Consider the following 17,410-nt stretch of genomic DNA (forward strand, 5'->3'; position numbering starts at 1 on the left):
TTTATACCCCGCCCATCTGGCTGGGTTTCCCCCACCACTCTGGGCAGCTTCCAACAAATACCAAAATACATTAAAATATCACAGATTAAAAACTTCCCTAAACAGGACTTGCCTTTATTTGGCAAGTTTGGCATGAACCTGAATTCTAACAGCTTACCATAATAATGTGGCAGGCTGAGTGACATTATGCCAATTCTGACCATCCGTTCTCTATGAATATTATCTTGCCAATCAAAACACAGTGTTTAATTTCTGTCACAAAAACATTCTAATTATTAATCAGATCATCACTGGGAAAGAATGGAACAGTTAACGGCCCATTGCTCAGGAATGAACACAGTCTTGTTAGGCTTGAATACATTTACTGTACTGAGTAAGTCAGGAAGCAACAATTACCAGCAAATTATTAAAGAGAGCCTGGAATGCAGTAACTGCCTATGCAGGGCCTGGGGGTAGTTTCTTCTGAAGACTGAGCAACACGATGTGCACTTGCATCTTTGCCAGACAGTAAAGGTTCTGCAAAAATATACTAATTGCTCTGACAATTGTGCAACAAGGAAAATTGGGGGAGGGGGGGAATATTTGCAATGTACTCATTACAAACACAGGAAGCTGCCTTTTACTGAGTCAAACTAACTGATCCACATTGTTGGGTGTGAATGGCTGCAACTCTCCCAAAAAGAGCAGATTAACATAAAAAAGCCTGTCATGCCCTATCAAACTTGTGCTGGTCACAACAGTAACTAAATGCATGTGGGTGGTAGGGCTGGGTGATATGATGTATCACCAGCTAAACATCACAATATAGTGATACATCACAGTGTTGAAAAGGAAGGAGCACTGGTCCTGGCCCCACGAAACAGCGAGGTGAAGCTGCCAGTGCCTGCCACAGGAAGGAGGCAGCCCACCCACTCAGCCGGAGAAGGAAGTTAAGGTGCCAGCCAGCAGGCAATATACCACTGGGTCAAAACACCACATACTGTACCACAATATACCACCGGGTCAATATACCACTGTGGTCTGGCCCTCAATATAGTCCTGGACAACGTATTGATACATCACCCAGGCCTACTGGGTGGCCTCTTTTCTTGTTGTAGGTATCTGATTATTTTTATTTAATTGTCTTTCCATTCATTCTAATACAGGGAGATTGGTTACTCGAATCTCCAATATTTGATCCTCTGGATTCAAGGCCATTTCTTAACCACCTAAGGAAAGTGCTGATTTGGGGCCTATGGCCAACCCTACACCTTTGGAACTATTTGAGGGTATTGCAGTGGCCTTTACAGGAGATATGGCACTCCTTCCTAATCTCTACCCAGCGGATCTAGGAGTTGGAATTGTAATTCACATATGCAAAAAGAATGCTATGTTCTTAAGACCCCTTGAATATTAACAATAGAATAAAGGCAGCATACATTTTTTAAAAAAATAAATAAATCAAATGTCTCTGAAGTCAAATCACTCTTCCTCAGGGGAAACTAAACTAGTTGAAAAAGAAAGTGTGAAACATGATGGAGCCTTAATAAACTATTCTAAGGAACACCTTTTGAAGCTTCGGCTTCACTTCACTTCCTTGCCCGTGGAAAACCTTTCTTAACTGTGTAAATAGGCTCAATGAGCTTTTCTGCAAACAAAGGCATTGTTTCACACTAGAGGCCTCAGTAGACCTTCTATACACAAAGAGATGTTCAATGTACTGTTATAGAAAATTATATGGGGGGGAGCAGGACACCATTATTAATGAACAGAGAGGGGTGACAGAATTTGACAGCTGCAATACCCAGAATCCTGTTCAACGCCATCTTCCCAGTCTCCGCTCTGCTTCAAAGACCTTCACCCCTCCTGCTTGGACGCAACCCTGCCTTAAGGAAAGCTTAAGGATCTGCATATGCACAACAGTTAGCATAAGTTGTTGAGCACCAGTACTGTAATGGTAGAAGAGGCTTATAGAAAATGCAACATTTTCCAGTTTTCCAGGAGAATATTATTCAGAAAGACTTTCCAGTTAAGTAGACAAGCTTAAGCCAATGCTCAGTGACTAATCTTTTTAAAACTTCCCTGGCTCCTGCATTTTAATAGCAATGGTGTGGAGAGAGAAGACATTGTTATTTTCAGAGGGACTCTAAAACAGCAAATGGCGCACATTCTAATTCATAAACAGAAATTCTATGGATCAGCCCTGTAAGAGTACCATTCAGCAAAGTTATTTCCAACAGAATCAATAAGAGACTCGAAAGGTTCATTGTTTTATCATCTTGTTTATAACAGCATTTCCTATGCTAGAGCATGCTACATGTATTTTAATAGCACCACAAACTAGGTCAATCACCAAAAGGTTTTGTTTATTAGCCAATGGGGACAAATATTAAAAGAGGAGCTGGTATTGGTTAAAGGACAGAGCTGTTTATTTGAGGCCATTCTGTTCGCTGGGAAGATAGAATGTAAGACCACTTTTTCCTCCTAAAAATGTATGGTAAATTTATTTTACACTTCCTTGATTAACCTCAGAAGTGCACATACGGTAATATATCACCTGGACTAAACAACTTGCAATCACTGGAGCAAAAATAACTGTATCCAAATATCCTCCAGCTATAGCTGTGGCACAGGTCTACACAGTTGCACTATTGGATTCATCAAAGCACTTTAGGCATGGCAAGTAAGGCCACGCAAAGCCACAACAGTTGTATTCTATGGAGGGGAAAAGAATCATGGAGCAAATTGGTGCCTCAGTGGCTACAAATCAGCTGTTCTCAGTGACCATGTCTGGCTTCTTTGGCTGCATTCCAGAAAGCCTGCTCTAAGCTATAGATCCTGACTCACCAGCAACAGGAAATTGCAGACAATGATAGCTATAGGGAGAAGCTTGTGAACTCAGGGCTCATCGGAATTAGTTCTATTCAAAAGTACAGCACTTATTTCCATTCATTTCTCTGTCTTATATTTAGGTCTACAGACCAGCTTTGAAGCTTTGGGACTATACACTGGACTTGCCTCGAACTGCTCTTTTTCCCTTGTTTTTGTCACTCCCAGGATTTCTCATTTAACATGGAAGGGTTTGAATTCTAACAAATATAGAATACCCTCCTCAAATGAGCACAAGAGGAAAGGGAAGACAAGGGAAATCTGTTTCATGGAAAAGCCATTTGGCAGACACCTCTCATTTTCCACAGACTCCATTACACAATATGCAAGGAGTCTGGAAAAGAGCCCCAAAACATCCAAGACAGACATTTAAACTGCCTAGTAATAGGCCAGCTGGTGTTCCCTGCAGAGTGATCTCATCACCACATCATGCGAATATTCCCCTTTCAAAAATTCACCATGAGAAGGAAAAGGGACTGAAGAATCATCCATTCATTCTCATACAACTTTATTTTAAGTGCAAAGGAAGTTTTGTGCAGAGAGAAAATAAGTGCAGACATATATGGCCGTGGTGGGAAATCTTTCTACCCTTTCTAAGAGTTTATAATCACGCAGATCTCTACAGGTCTTGGTGTATCAGGCTGTAAGCAGAGAAGCAAGATTGTGTTACTTCCTAGTCTGTCACCCTGAACTCCAACCTCCTGGCAAAACTTTCCCAGAGTAACTGTTATAATGACCTTCTCTGTTAGGAAAAGCAACTAATGCAGGAATTAGTACAATTTTCTTCATCCCAGAATGAATTATTGTCTGAAATTAGGAAGAGATAGCAGGAAAACTGCACAGAACACCCCACTCTTCTGAATACAACTATGTTGCTAACAGCTTAATGAAGGAGGGAATAAGCACTGAAGGCTGGTTGGCAGGAAAAGTGTGGGAATTTCTTTCTTTTTTAAGTTAGCTTTGAGTTTAATCTCTTTTTCAGCTGGACATAAACCGTGACCCTTCAAGGGAAGTTTTCAGAATTTGAGGACTGAGGAGTCCCAATTAATAAAATATCTTATAGAAAAGAGAAGACAGCTTTTCTTTGGGGTTATAGTCCATTAGTAAAGCACAAAGAAGTTAGTGTTTGGCAGCCATGGTTTCCACAGTAACTTAGACGTACAGATTGTCTCCACTGGAACCCTCAGCACAAAGTAACATCTCACTTCTGATTCACTTAAATGGCTTGTTTTTATTTCCTAGAGGTAAAAGAAGTAACAGCTATGAACATGGAGAACAGAGAGAAATAAATAGAAATATTAATCTGCAGAAAATATATTCAACCATTTTCCAATTGTGGAAAATGCATTTCTTTGCATACACGTTACTGTGGCTTCCCATTAAAACCTTGCCATACAATTATTTTAAAAACATGTGCACACTGAGTTTTTGTTTTGTTTTTCCATTTCATATTACTTTATTTAAATAAAGAAAGAATACATTACAGCAACTACAAGTTAACCCGACAAGGCTTATCCACTCTGCTTGCTGAAGACTCCTTTAGGAAACAGGGATAACCATAGGGATCGTCCATCTGGGGGAAGATGCTTTCACTACTTCCAGATTCCTGGCCAGGGGAACCTGACACAAGTCCCCATACAAAAAAAAACCTCTCTTTTTGAAAACCTTCTCCTCTAGAGAGAGGGGTCCCCAGGGTTGGGGGCTCAATCCTCTTTCTTGTGGAGGGTGCTTGGGCCACAGGCTCCTTCTTTCGAGGAGGCACTCGGTCAGCCCATGTTCTTGCGGTTGCCGTAGCCCCTGGGATGAAGTTCTTTCCACTCATCCTACTCTCGGGCTTTGCGCAAAGCTTCTTCATCATCATCATCATCCTTCTCCTCCGCTTTCTTCTCTTCTTCCTGCTGCTTTTCTGGAGCTGCTGAGGCCGCTTGTGACATGCCCTGATCAGGAAGGGTCCCTTGCTTTCGATGCTGCTCATACCAGTCATCCACTGTCATCGTCGCCAGGCTTGGGTAGCCAGTGCCAAACACGTTTGCCTGGGCAGCATCCCGGGTCAGGATGAAGGGCTTCAACGGAGGCCCAAGTGGGCGTGGAGGCTGCATCACTGTACCCTGCTTCAAGGCGTCCCGCTGAATGAGGATGGCAGCTTCCTGATCAATGCTCTCAATTTCCTCCAAGCTTGTGCTAATCCACTTCTTGATCTGGAGCAAGTAGAATTCCCGGATCTGCTCCTCCTCTGCCTGGCCACAGTCAATGAAGGGCTTCAGGGTGGCCAGCTGGTTCTCGAGCTCCTCCTTCTCCTTATATCTTTCGATTCTCGCCTGCCTGTTGGATGCCATGGCAAGGATAGCCGCCTGCTGATCAGACCCCAGAATGGTGTTGAAAGAGCTACCGGAGGATGCACTTTCATCCCCACTCTCCACCTCCCATGGGAGTTTGAAGTGCCCAATCCCATAGTCTTTGCAGACCTTCAGGAAGTCCATGAAGCCAACACGGGCCCTCTACAAATGCTCCAGGCGCTTGCTGGGGTTGACATGCTTCAAGACGAGGGCCGACAACAGAGCAGGGACCAACATGAACTTCAGGTCAGCTGAGGAGATCTCCTCCAGCTCTTCATTGTGGCTGAAGAGCTGGAGCTCGGTGACGGCGCGGGCGGCACATTACAGGAGGCCGACCCCACGCTGCACCTTCTGCTGCACAGTGGGCGCCCCCGACGAAGGTTCCACGGCGCTGCCATCCTCCACCTCCTCCAGCAGCCGCCAGCTGGACTCCAGCAGCTCTGACAGTCAAAGCGGCTCCCCCATCGTTGTGCTCGCCCCCATCTTGGGAGCATGTGCACACTGAGTTAACATAATTGTGCTGAAGACAGAAGACAAAGCACAGGATTTTTGCAACTGCCAATTTAGCCATTACATAAAATACAGTTTGTTGCGTAATGTGTATCAGGTTGTATGTACTTGTGTTATTACACAAGTTAAGCTGAACTGACTACCAACCTCCAATTCTGGAGGTGAGCTGCAAAGCAGTTTTATTCCCTTTTGTGCTACCTTTTATTTTTAACTTCTAACAAACAATTACGCAATGCATTTGTTTCCTGTCTACAAGTTACTTAAATTGGGCATTTCAGGGGGGAAGTAATGTTGATTTATTGTAGTAAAAGCAGTACGGAGTCTTGTAGTGCCCAAAGACCAACAAATCCATTGCGGTATAAATTTCCATGGACGAGAAACCACTTCCTCAGATGTACTATGTATCTTCAGATGGCAGATTACTGACATAGAGCGTCCCTAAATAGTGGGGATAAAAGGCCATACAATGCCCCCTCCCCCAAAAGCAGTCATTCTGCCACACTTTTATGCCAGGCTAAAATTTATAGTAGATGGGAACAGTGACCCAGTCGCTGGAGTTAATAATCCTGTGTATAAGCATTTAAATCAGCTCACTCCAAAGTGAAATTCATTAGCAGCTAGCGGCTAATGTATGCTTGCTCCAAAGTGGGTCTGAAAAGGTTTAAAAGTACAGTAATCTGAGACCTGTGTGTTTAAATTGTTTGTGGCTCAGAGCCATAGCTGTCCAACAAAGGTTACAATCCCTGGATAACCTACAAGGGTTGATATTAGATCAAGACTGTTCACCTTTTGGAAACAACTCTTCAATGCTAGAAATTCAACAAACATGTCAGTAGATAAAAACTATCAACATGTTATTGGCAAGCTTTATGTCATGCCCGTGACTGATAAGCAAGTGGTTTTGTCTGCCAAAATGGTTGTGGACAGCGGCAATTTCACATGCACCTCATGTTGGTTGGTCATGTTGGGACACTAATCAGCTGCTCCATTTCTTCTTTTCTTCTACTTTAAGCCCACACGCCTGTTTATAATCCCTCCACAAATCAAATGCCACCCATAAATTGATCACTTTATTTATTGAAAGAGGATTTCTTATGAATTCAGAAAATCCTATTTCAATAAATAAAGTGATCAATTTATGGGTGGCATAAATGTATTGGTGAAATTATTATTGCTGCAAGTTTCCATCTGAGACAAATAGCAACAAATCTCTCTCTCCGCATTATTTATGCCCTTCAGTCCCAATGATTCAACACTTAAGCTTGCCTGGTGTAATGTGTGGCAAGTTGTAAAGGGAAGACTTTTTAAAAAATGTAAACCAAGTCCATAGTTTTAGTCTCAAAACCAGTTTTTGAAAACAACTGCTAACTTTGTATCACAAAGGTTCTTTGATTAGTCTCAACTCCAAGGTGTTTTAGAGACTTGATACTAAATTTTAGAATGCTATATCATTTATTTATTTATCCAACTAACTTACTGTATATCCGATTTTACTAGTGGAGTTCAAATCACCTTATAATAATGCAGATGTTGCTAGACTCCCATCAGCCCCAGTCAGATTGGCCAAAGGTCAGGGATGATGGCCTGTAGCCCTACATCTGGAGGGCATGACACTGGCTATCCCTATATGGTCTTTTAGGGCAATTTTAGTCATGTGATCTGTCATTATGGTATAAAAAGACAAGGGTGCAAATCCAATGGTCCTGTGGCAGGTATTTCAGGGGCAATAGGATAGAACAGATCTGCCTCTGTGCCCATGGAGAGAAAGGTCCACAGGCAGAGATAATGGTCTGACCTTGCAAGCTTCCCCTGGTACAGGAGTGGGACCTTTCTCTGCTTTTCTACTCCACCAATGGTGCTCTGACAGCACTACTACCGGTAGCAAAGGGGGGTGGGCTGCACACATGATCTGGATCTGGCACATTCAAAGTTTTCATGTTCTGGAATGGCGGTGGTGCGGGGGGATATGCCTGTCCTGGAGCAAGCAAAGCAGGTATTTGGAATTGGCAGTTTCTCCAGTTCGGATTCTCCCTCCCCAGCCCTTTTCAATTAATTTGGCCAGCATTAGACCTGTATAAAGGTAAAGGTACCCCTGAACGTTAGGTCCCAAGGGCGTACCCACCATGCGGCAAGTTAGGGCAGCTGCCCTACTCTAGAAGCAGGGCTGGTGGGCAGAGGCGGAGCACAGCCCGGCGGAGCGCGAGTTCGCCATTCCCGCCGCACCGCGCCGCACCCTCCCTCCAGCTCCCCGGCGCGCCCTCAGGCAAGGCCAAGAGCGGCGGGGAACCAGGGAGCGCGGCGCGGTGGGCGGGAACGCCGAACTCGCGCTACGCTGGGCTGGGCTCCGCCTCCGCCCACCAGCCCTGCTGCTAGGGAGGGGCACAGCCCGGCGGAGCGCGAGTTCGCTGTTCCCGCCCACTTTGTGGCCCCTCCCCTTCCGTGCCTTGGCCCCTCCCCTTGCCCCCCCCTAGTTTTGATCCTGGGTACGCCCATGTTAGGTCCGGTTGCGGATGACTATGGGGTTGCAGTGCTCATCTCGCTTTCAGGCTGAGGGAGTCGGCGTTTGTCCGCAGACAGCTTCTGGGTCATGTGGCCAGCATGGCTAAGCTTCTTCTGGCGAAACCAGAGCAGTGCACGGAAACGCCATTTACCTTCCTGCTGGAGCGGTACCTATTTATCTACTTGCACTTTGACGTGCTTTCGAACTGCTAGGTGGGCAGGAGCTGGGACAGAGCAAAGGGAGCTCACTCTGTCACGGGGATTCGAACCGCGGACTTTCTGATCGGCAAGCCCAAGAGGCTCTGTGGTTTAACCCACAGCACCACCCACATCCCATTAAACCAGTATATCATCTTATTTCTGACATTCTGAATTTCTGATGGAAAGTTCTGAAGTTTCAGTTTTGTCACAATCCCAATGTTGTAAGCATATGGCAGCTGTGTGTTTGTAGTGATCTAAATTCTATCATTTGTAAGAGAAATAAATATACAGAACATTCACTTCAGCTGCTTCAAATGGATTATTGTGATCGGAGGACAATATAAATATTTACAGCCCAGTCTTCAGTATGTTAACTTGGATGCAACTTTTACCAAACAATAGCACTTAGCTTTAAGTACATATGCCTAAGGATCGGACTGCAATTCAAACTAATGATGCAATCCTATGCATTGCTATTCACAAACAATTTCCGCAGTCAAGTAAGACACAGAATAGTAGTCTTAGGTTTGGACCCGTGAGCCCTAAAGTTGAAACCTCATTTTAACTAAGGCCACCTATTATCATCTCTGATTCTCTCTGTATCATTTCTCCGACTTTAAAAATGTAACAACAGCACACCTCAAATAGTTATTGGGATAATTAGTGAAATATATATGGTCACTCTCCTCCCACCTTAGCAGCAGGTTGGGCTCCAGATCTAGTTCATTTTTAGGAATATCCACTTGCTAAACAAAAGAGTTCATAATTTGAGGGTGAAAGTTATAAAGGAAAGACTGCCTTTCTCACAAACAAAACAAACTTTTAACTAAAGTGCTTGCCTTAGTTATAATGTTCCTGAGAAAAACTTTGACTTACTCTACTATATACACTTATCCAGTTAAGAGGCTTATTACAGAGATTAGCCATGAGATAATGCTTACAAGTTAATTATTTTGGCGGCTTAGGCTCTGTAACTTAGTAGAGATTACTTGGCTTGCTTTGCAACAACCTGGGAAAGTTTTCTGACTTGAGATGCTTTAACCCAGAAGTGGCTAACCTGGGCCCCTCCAGATGTTACTGGCTACAACTCTCATAATCCAGGACTATTTATTGGCTGAGGATAATAGAATCTGAAGTTGAACAACATCTGGAAGACATAGCTTGCCAGCCCTGCTTTAGCTATAAGAAGCAGCAAGATACATTTAGCCTTATAGTAAGGCAATGTGTTCTGATGGATAGGATAAAGGATTCTGTTTCTCTTGGTGGTATCATACCATAACTGTTGGGTGAGCCTCACTAAGAATAAAATGGTGCAGAATTTGTCCCTTTTTAAACAATGCTGTTGCACTTCAGTATGAAACAGCACACCAACTTACTGATGGAAACAACTATGATGTTATGTTTTTGCATACTACAGAACGTCAACCAGTAACACTTAAGGGCCTAAAGTTAAGGTTTTGACAAAGCTATTGTTCTCTAACACAGACAGTGCCCAAGTCTGAGACAATTCATTATCAATAAGCACACTACAGGATCACCACATCAAGGCAACAGATTCTGCACTAGACTTAGAGGCGAACTGTGTCTCTTAATTGACACATACAGTACAACTGCAGTGTCAAATAACTATATCTTACAACTCCATTTCAGCATATACTGGTACATTGTGCTGAAAATGTCCATCAACAGCCTACAATAATAATAATAATAATAATAATTTATTATTTATACCCCGCCCATCTGGCCGGGTTCCCCCAGCCACTCTGGGCGGCTTCCAAAAAACAGAAATTCTAAAATACAGAAATCCATCAAACATTAAAAGCTTCCCAAATGTCAAAACAATCTTGTCATTAAGGAAACAGATGAAAAGATATGTATCTTGTATAAAAAGCAGAAACACACGTAACTTGCAAAGCAACAGTTCAGCTTTCAAGGACACTCCAAAATGACCATTCCTAAAAAAATTATTAATTTTCTTCCTTAAGGAGCATAAGGTGGCAGAAGAATTTATACAATGTTGATCTAGGACTAGAGTCTTCTCCCATTTTAAAAACTGAGTGAACAATTCATCACTATAAGCTCCCCACATTCCTTAGTACTTGACATACAGATTATAAACACACTGCATTGTAATGTTTGTTGCCAACTATCCAAGTTTTTCATATGAAGAATCATGTAACCTATAAACGCTTGTGCTGTTACAAATTTGTCATCTCAAAGAGGTGCTACTGAATTGATATTTTAAATACTTTAACCAAAAACCAGAGCTGACATTAAATAATTTTTTTTTTGTATTTTCAAGAGAAGGCTTTAAAAATCAGCATTCCCCTCCACAAATACACTACAGTCACATCAAATTTCTGTAATCCCACTAACAGGTCTTACATTTATAATGCTTGCATGTTGCTGTCACAAGAGCAGTGCCAGGTAAAGCTTATGAACAATGAAATTTTCTAGAGGAATTATGGGGACGATATATGAATAAGTCTGTTGTGATTGTGTAATACAGACCAGGTTAATGAATGCATACATCCTGTGGGAAATTAGAACTTAATACGAACACAACAAATTAAGATTCCAGCAGCAGAATACATCATCTAATAACATTGTAGGAAGTAATTCTCACAGAGGGAAGAACTTCCCAGTCAACATACTGACAAACAAGCCAAATCAGACCACAGTATCCGAAGAACAAAGAATGGGGTCATAACAAAGACCGCGGCTGCCTAAATATCTGGGGAGAAGAACTTTAGAGAAGTTAAAAACCACTGCTACACGGCAATATTTATAACCAGTGTTAAATAACTAACAGGCTTGGTGGGATAAACGTCACTAGTGATCTGCCACTAATACCTGTAAAATATGAATTTGTCAACACAGAGATTTAATACAGAGAAGGGGGAATTAAGAAAGCTGCACACTACAGGCACCCCCTACTTATGCAGAGGTTATGGTCCAGCCCACCCCATAAGAGAAAATTGGGTAAGTGGGGAGCACCCTCTAAACAGCCTTTTAAATGCCCCCCTCTGCTGCTCTATCTCCAATCCAGACCAAAAATACTGTATCGAAAAATATCCACAGCTAGGACTGAAACATAAAAACGTAGCTCAGTCGGTAGACTCTTAATCTCCAGGTTGTGGGTTCGAGACCCACACTGGGCAAAAAGATTCCAGCATTGCAGGGGCTGGACTAGATGACCCCCATGGTCATTTCCAACTCTACAATTCTATAAGAAGAACCGTCCTAGATCAGGCCCAAGGTCCAAGCAATCCAACAGGATTTTCTTGCTTGTGATACTGCATCTGCAGGAGGTCTCCCCTCTCCTAGAGGAACAGTTGTCTCCCTCCTTATTGAGCTTTATGCATGGCAGAAAGAAGCATCTTTACAATCAGGCTTCTGGGCTAGAATGCTGCTGCTTGGTTTTCTCACTTAGATTTCCCACTGTGGTTTGGGATGATGGGGTGGTTTAAAATGGAATATATATATTTTAAAAGAAACCTGATTCCTAGTTTAATATATTAATGTTGTTTTAATTTGGAGGTGGGGAAACCTATTTTCAGTTTGAGGGCCACATTCATTTGCAGTCAACCTGCCAGGGTCACAGGAAAGTGGTGGGCGGGTCTGACACAAAAGGGGATGGAGTTACTGAAGCAATTATTTTCTGTAAAATGGGTTACATTCCAGCCAAACATAACAAATCAGAGGTTTCTACATACACCTATACTCCTCTCTCTCCATCCAGATAAGGAGGCATATAACATTTCAGGAAAAAGCATTCAAGAAGGTTATGGAGTGGCAGGGGTGGAGATTAAGGAGAGAGGCTTGGATAGAGTCCTGAGGGTCATACAGGGACGCCCTCTGAAGCGCCACAAATCCAACTCAATGGTGTAACATTGGAAAATGTCGATCACTTCTCCTACCTAGGCAGCTATCTTTCCACAAAGGCCAACATTGATGCTGAAATCCAGTATCACCTGAGCTCTGCAAGTGCGGCTTTCTCCCGATTGAAGTGCAGAGTGTTTGATGACCGGGACATTCGCAGGGAAACCAAAATGCTTGTTTATAAAGCTATTGTACTACTAACCCTACTGTATGCTTGTGAAACATGGACCACTTATAAATGCCATCTCCAACTCCTCGAAAGATTCCATCAACTGTGTCTCTGAAAACTTTTACACATCACTTGGGAAGACAGGCAAACTAATATCAGTGCACTGGAGGAAGTAAAGATCACCAGTGTTGAAGCAATGATTCTTCAACATCAACTTCGTTGGACTGGTCATGTTGTGCGGATGCCTGATGATCGTCTTCCAAAGCAACTACTCTATTCCAAACTTAAAAATGGAAAGCGTTAATGCTGGTGGTCAACAAAAGAAGTTTAAAGACTGTCTCAAGGCAAATCTTTAAAAATGTAGTATAAACGCTGACAACTGAGAAACACTGGCCTGTGAGCGCTCCAGTTGGAGAATAGCCTTTACCAAAGGTGCCATGGGCTCTGAAGACACTCGAACTCAGAATGCAAGGGAGAAACATGCTAAGAGGAAGGCACGCTTGGCAAATCCACACCGTGATCAACTCCTGGCCGGAAAACAATGTACCTACTGTGGAAGGATGTGTGGATCCAGAATTGGCCTCCACAGTCACTTACGGCAGCGTTTCTCAACCGTTGTTCCGCGGCACACTAGTGTGCCGCGAGACGCTGGCTGGTGTGCCGCGACGTGCCGTGACGAGAAGGGTGATTTGCATTGTCACGTGCCGGCCGCACGCCAATAAATACTGCTGACCCGTCGGAAAGCAATATTTCTCCTCCTCTTTCCCAAAGCTCAGTACAAACGAGCCTAGCGGCCGCCAATACACAACATTGACCCACCGGAAAGCAATATTTGGCAAGTGTTTCTTACAGTCATAATCATAATATAGGGCGGCACAGAGTTAATTTTTTTAACTTTTTTAATGGTGGTGTGCCTCGTGATTTTTTCCACGGAACAAGTGTGCCGTGGCCCAAAAAAGGTTGAGAAACACTGACTTACGGACTCATTGTTAAAACCGTGTTTATGGAAGACTTACTCGGCTACGAGTGATCGCCAAAGAAGAAGAAGACAGGGAAGCCTAATAGGCCATAATTGGCTCTCAGTCTGAAGTTCCCTGCCCCAATTTAAATGTACTGATAGGTAAACCACTCTGGGATCTCTTTAATGAAGGCCATTTTAAAAATGGCCGCATCAGATAAAATCAGTCAATTAATAATCTAGACCAGTGTCTTGTTCCCACAATGGCCAATGAAATGTCTATAAGAAGCCTGCAAGCAAGATATGAGAACAACAGCTCCATCCCCACATGTCTCCCCCAGCAACTAGTATTCAGGAACATAATATCTCCAAAACTGGAGGTAGTACACAGCCAGCATGACTAGAAGCAATTGAGACCCTTGTCCTCAATTAATTTACCTAATCCCTTTTAAAGATGTCCCATTTTGCAGCCATTACTACATACTGCAGATAGCCAATTCCATAGATTACCTATATGTCAGACACGTCCAACAGGTAGATCATGATCTATCAGTAGATCACTGGATGTCTGTGGTAGATCACTGGCTCCCCCCCAAAGAAGCCGAACAACTTGGGCTCCCCAATCTACAGGTAGATCCCCAGCTGATCCTGGTAGATCACGGGATCCTTATTGTGTACAAAAAGTTATGGGGGGGAGAGCTAAAAAATCCTCCCCCAAAAAGCTCAACAACTCTGGGCAATCCACCCACCCTACGCATGCTCCTCCAATGACAATGGGTAGATCACTGCCAGTTTTTTAATACTGGGAGTAGATCGCAGACTCTTGGGAGTGGGATATGCCTGCTATATGTCATCAGAACACCTCACATACCATCTACAACTAATCAAAGCTACCTCCAAAAAAAGATACCTTTGACATGATCTGGTCTCCCTTTTTCTTTTATTGAAGAAGGCAGGATATTTTAATGCCATCATCATCACAGAGGTGTCTGTGGGGGGATTATTATTATTTATTGAATTTATATACCGTCTTTATTGAATTTATATACCGTCCTATATCCAGAGGGATATATTGATTGAAAACATATTTTAATTGTATTGTAACTTTTGAAGAAGTGTCGGAAACGTATAATCGAATGTCTTGATGTGGGTTATCTGTAGAAGGTCTAGTAGCGCGGTCGTGCCCCATTTATGTAGCCCTCTGATGCCTTCAGTTTTATATTTTTATATTTTATGTATCCCTCTGATGCCTTCAGTTTTATATGTTTATCTTTGTATTGAGAAATGTTTTTGTTTCTGACTATCGGTCGAATAAAGTATATTGATTGATTGATTGAATAAATATTATTAAAACAAAAACTATGTACTGTACTTTAAGACCAATCTCTTTCAGTTTAGGAGTTCAAGTTTTACCTTGAAAGCTTACACACACTTGCACCACCAGCAAGAGTTGGCTCAATAAACGACATCACCCACAAACCTTGCATTTCTTATTCTGTAGGATCTTGGTTTTGGAAATCCCTTGCTTTTCTCAAGTACAGCTGGAACCAACTCTTAGAAGTTTCCAAAGCAAGCTGCAGACTTATTTGCCTATGCATTTGTCTGTTATATCTTAAAGTATTTCACTCTGGGATTCCTTCAGCAATGAAGAGTGGGTAAGGAATCTTTTAAACAAACAAACAAGGCAATGAACTGTATGGCATATCATAATAAAGGTTAGCAAAAGCTGAGAGATTAGTAGACTCTAGGGTGTCATTTATGGCAGCCAAAAAAGGCATGGGCCTTAGAAGCCCCAGCAAGGCCTCGGCTGGAAACAATAAATCTAGCACAATGACCTTAAAAAACCTTACTTCTAGTTTAAAATTCTGCCTTTTATAAATAATTTTGTGAGACGTTTTTCAATTAACCCCATCAAAACACATCCGTTAGTTATAGTTTGGAGGTCAGCTGCATGCTTAGGGCAAGTATGATTTCGACTTCCAAGGACTGGAACAGCAAATGAGTGGTTTTATGTAAGTCTTTACATGACCATTTCTTCTCTGTACCGTAAAGGGCACATACACACTGAATAAAACCTTGCTTTCCTTCACAGTTACTAACCTATGCAAAATACATTAACAAATCAGGATTAAGAGCTGAAATGTTCTGGAATTGGGTAGTGACTGCTGCCTTCCCCCCTCTACTGTAAATAATTCACACGGTCTGCCTCTGCAAGCAAATTCTTGTGTAAACAGGCTGAACTGCTGTTTTTAAGAGGAAGCCAAAGAAACCAGGGAACGTGTAAAAACCAGGCAGAGTTCTGCCAATTTACAAGCAAGTCTCCTGAAGGTCATGTCTACTCGTGCGGTTCGCGGAAAAATTGGGACAAACCGTAACCACGCAGGGGCACATCCTGGCTGCAAGCTAAATAAAGGCAATTTCTTCCAGCTTCCTGAACCTGAAGCAGCTCATCTGTCTGTCCAACGCCACATCTGCAATGGCAGCTTCCGTTGGCCCTACCTGAGCGCACGCAGGTCAGGAGAAGCGAGGAGAGGACGTCTCCCAAAAGAAGCAGCGCAGGAGACACACGAACGAGGAGGGCAGAAAACTGCGCCGGGTTTTCCTCCGGAGCGCGGGACTGTAGAACAAGCTCGGGACTCCCGCTCCCCCGATCACGACCACCGCGCCAAAGAGACGCCACTCACCCAGGCGCAGGCTCTCCAAAACGCGCGCCGTTCCTTGGTGGCGCGTCCGTTCCCGGGCGCTCGCTTCGGCTTGTTTTCCGGGCTAGTGTAAACGGATCCCCCTCCGGGCGTGATGGATGGAGCGGCACATGAGCAGCAGGGCCGGCGATGGTGTTGTGACTACTTCCTACTTCCTCGCCCCGCTGCTGCCGAATCGCATTCAGGCTGAGCCAAGCGCGCGCGTGGAGACGGGCGATCCGGCCGCGAGGCGATCTAAAACGACACCTCCCCGGCTGCAAATGCCCCGCTTGGGCGGCATACAGCCAGCCGGCTCCACACGTGGGAGAGGCGAGAGAGAGAAAAGGCCGGTTGCCGCTGCTGTTGCTGCTCCCTTTTCCAGCCGGCGCTGTGTTGCGGGGGGCGCTGCTGCTCCCGGGATCGCTGGGTGCTACGTGCCGGGATCCCACGCCCTGAGGCTGGCGGAAAAAGCCGGGATCTTCAGCGCACACGTCCTCCGCTCTAGGGCCTCGCGACCTTTCCCAGCGGCGAATGAGCCTTTGCCCTTTTGGCTGCGGATCTCCGGCGGCGGCGGCGGCTGCTGCTGGCACACCTCGGCTTGGGAGAGGTGAGCGCGCCCAATGCTGGTTGCCGCCAGGGCTTTCTTTGCCGGCTGGGCGGGCCCTCGGCTGGGTTCCTTAAGCTCAGGCCCTCCTCCCCGCTTCTCCGGCTACACAGGATTACCTCATCGCCCAAGCCCCGCTTGCTGGGGAGGCAGCAGCGGCCGGGTGCCTGAAGTTTCCAAGCAACGGACTCCGGATAACAACCCACGGCAGCTGATCCCACTCCCTGCATCAGGAGAACTCCGCCAAACTTAAAAATAAAACGGCGACCTTCAGAAGAGCGTCCTTTTTTCTTTTTGCTGGTTCCAGAAGTTAACTTTTGGAACCCTTTTAAGTTTGGGCAAGCAAGCGTGGGAGGGTGGGCAAGTACAGTAAACGAGGGAAAGGTTTAATTAACATGTGTTAATTGGTTAATAAAAACATGTTTTTTTAAGTGACGGTGCTCCCCTTGCATGTCACAGCATTTTAAACTCATTCAAATTTGCATACCCCTGCCCCAAGTGACTAGGACACAAAGGCTGCAGTCCTGATGCAAGTTTTTAAAATTTATTAATTGCATTTATATATCGTTCTTCAGGCATTCTTCTGAAAGCAAGCCCCACATAATTTAATGGGACTTGCTTCTGAGTTAATACGCAGAGGATCAGACAGTTTACCACTCACTCAGATACAAGGCTGAAGCTACCTTTGTTATTAAACGTGCC

The 17,410-nt window shown here is 44.1% G+C and overlaps 1 protein-coding gene and 1 pseudogene across 6 annotated transcripts in view; both read right to left on the bottom strand.

Moving 5' to 3' along the window:
* The window catches only part of TRAK1 (trafficking kinesin protein 1), a 124,419-nt gene extending 107,565 nt beyond the window's left edge, over window positions 1-16,854 (bottom strand). For 2 of the 5 annotated variants that reach the window (XM_088653663.1, XM_035130173.3), the window contains exon 1: window positions 15,923-16,057. The gene's annotated coding sequence lies outside the window, so the exon portion shown is untranslated. Of the gene's footprint in view, window positions 1-15,922; window positions 16,058-16,107 lie in introns of those variants that run through there. The other 3 variants (XM_035130168.3, XM_035130169.3, XM_088653664.1) reach the window with 3 other exon arrangements.
* Window positions 3,826-16,058, bottom strand: LOC148684202 (immunoglobulin-binding protein 1 pseudogene; annotated as a pseudogene). Its single transcript, XR_015946290.1, has 2 exons — window positions 15,923-16,058; window positions 3,826-5,724 (listed from the first exon to the last, which is right to left on the bottom strand). The product of XR_015946290.1 is annotated as an immunoglobulin-binding protein 1 pseudogene (transcript).
* Window positions 16,855-17,410: the final 556 nt, after the last annotated feature.

The sequence above is a fragment of the Zootoca vivipara genome, chromosome 11 (genome assembly GCF_965207765.1).
Source record: "Zootoca vivipara chromosome 11, rZooViv2.hap1.1, whole genome shotgun sequence".
NCBI classification, from domain to species: domain Eukaryota; kingdom Metazoa; phylum Chordata; class Lepidosauria; order Squamata; family Lacertidae; genus Zootoca; species Zootoca vivipara.